The sequence below is a fragment of the Hipposideros armiger genome, unplaced genomic scaffold (genome assembly GCF_001890085.2).
Source record: "Hipposideros armiger isolate ML-2016 unplaced genomic scaffold, ASM189008v1 scaffold_1116, whole genome shotgun sequence".
NCBI classification, from domain to species: Eukaryota; Metazoa; Chordata; class Mammalia; order Chiroptera; family Hipposideridae; genus Hipposideros; species Hipposideros armiger.
The window spans coordinates 195880-196987 of record NW_017732466.1 but is presented as its reverse complement, the minus strand read 5'-3'; the positions used below and the strand labels follow the sequence as shown (position 1 = coordinate 196987).

The following is a 1108-nucleotide window of genomic DNA, read 5'->3' as shown; positions in this document are numbered from 1 at the left end:
CCAGTCTGTAGCCTGCCTTTTCATCCTCTTAACATGGCTTGTTACACAGCAAACACTAATTTTGATGAAGTCCCACTTATTAAGTCTTCCTCTTATGGACTGTGCTTTTGGCCTGCAGGACCGAGAACCAGCAGCACCAACGTCCAGGGCGGGAGAAGATGGACGTCCCAGCCCAAGCCGAGGCGGCACTCTTGCCCTGGCCCGCCTCTTTGTTCTCATCGGGCCTGCAGCTGATTGGACGGTGCCCACCCGGATGGATGAGGCTGATCTTTGTTCCCCCAGCTTTACTGAGATAGAACACTGGGTAAGTTTAAGATGTTCAATGTGATTCTTTGATACACGTACAGAAAAGCGATATGATTACTGCAATAACATTAGTTAATACACCCAATACCTCATATAACTAGTCTTTGTGTGTGTGTGTATGTGTGTGTGTGTAGTGAGAACATTTAAGATTTACCCTCTTAGCAACTTCCAAGTATATAACAGTGTTGTTAATTATAGTCACAATGCTGCATACTAGATCCCCCAAATTTATTCATCTTACAGCTGGAAGTTTGTACCCTTTGACCAGCATCTCCCCATTTCTCTCAACCTCCACCCCTGCCAACAACCATGCTACTCTCTGTTTCTCAAAGTCCAGCTTTTAGTAAGAATCCGCACGTAAGTGACGTCATACAGTGTTTGTATTTTTCTGTATGACTCATTTCACTTAGCACAATACCTTCATTTTTTATGGCTGAATAATATTTTATCTATGTCACATTTTCTTTATCCATTCACCCCTTGTTTCCATATCATGGCTATTGTGAGTGATGCCACGGTGAACACGGGGGTGCAGATATCTCTTCCACAGCCTGATTTCATTTCCTTTGGATAAATACCCAGAGGTGGGATTGCTGGATCATATGGTAGTCCTATTTGTAATTTTTATGAGGAACCTCCGTGCTATTTTCCATAGTGATTGTACCAATTTATATTCCCACTAACAGTGCACGAGGGTTCCCTTTTCTCCACATCCTCACCAGCACTTTTATCTCTTTTCATTTGGATAACAGCCATTCGAACAGGTGTGAGGTGGTATCTCATTGTAGTTTTTTTTTTTTTT

At 42.6% G+C, this 1108-nt stretch overlaps 1 protein-coding gene across 3 annotated transcripts in view; it reads left to right on the top strand.

Annotated features, from left to right (window-relative positions):
* The first annotated feature begins 215 nt into the window (after window positions 1-215).
* Window positions 216-1108, top strand: part of KEL (Kell metallo-endopeptidase (Kell blood group)) — a 31328-nt gene continuing 30435 nt past the window's right edge. For 2 of the 3 annotated variants that reach the window (XM_019632295.1, XM_019632292.1), the window contains exon 1: window positions 216-304. The gene's annotated coding sequence lies outside the window, so the exon portion shown is untranslated. The remainder of the gene's footprint in view (window positions 305-1108) is intronic. The other variant, XM_019632294.1, reaches the window with a different exon arrangement.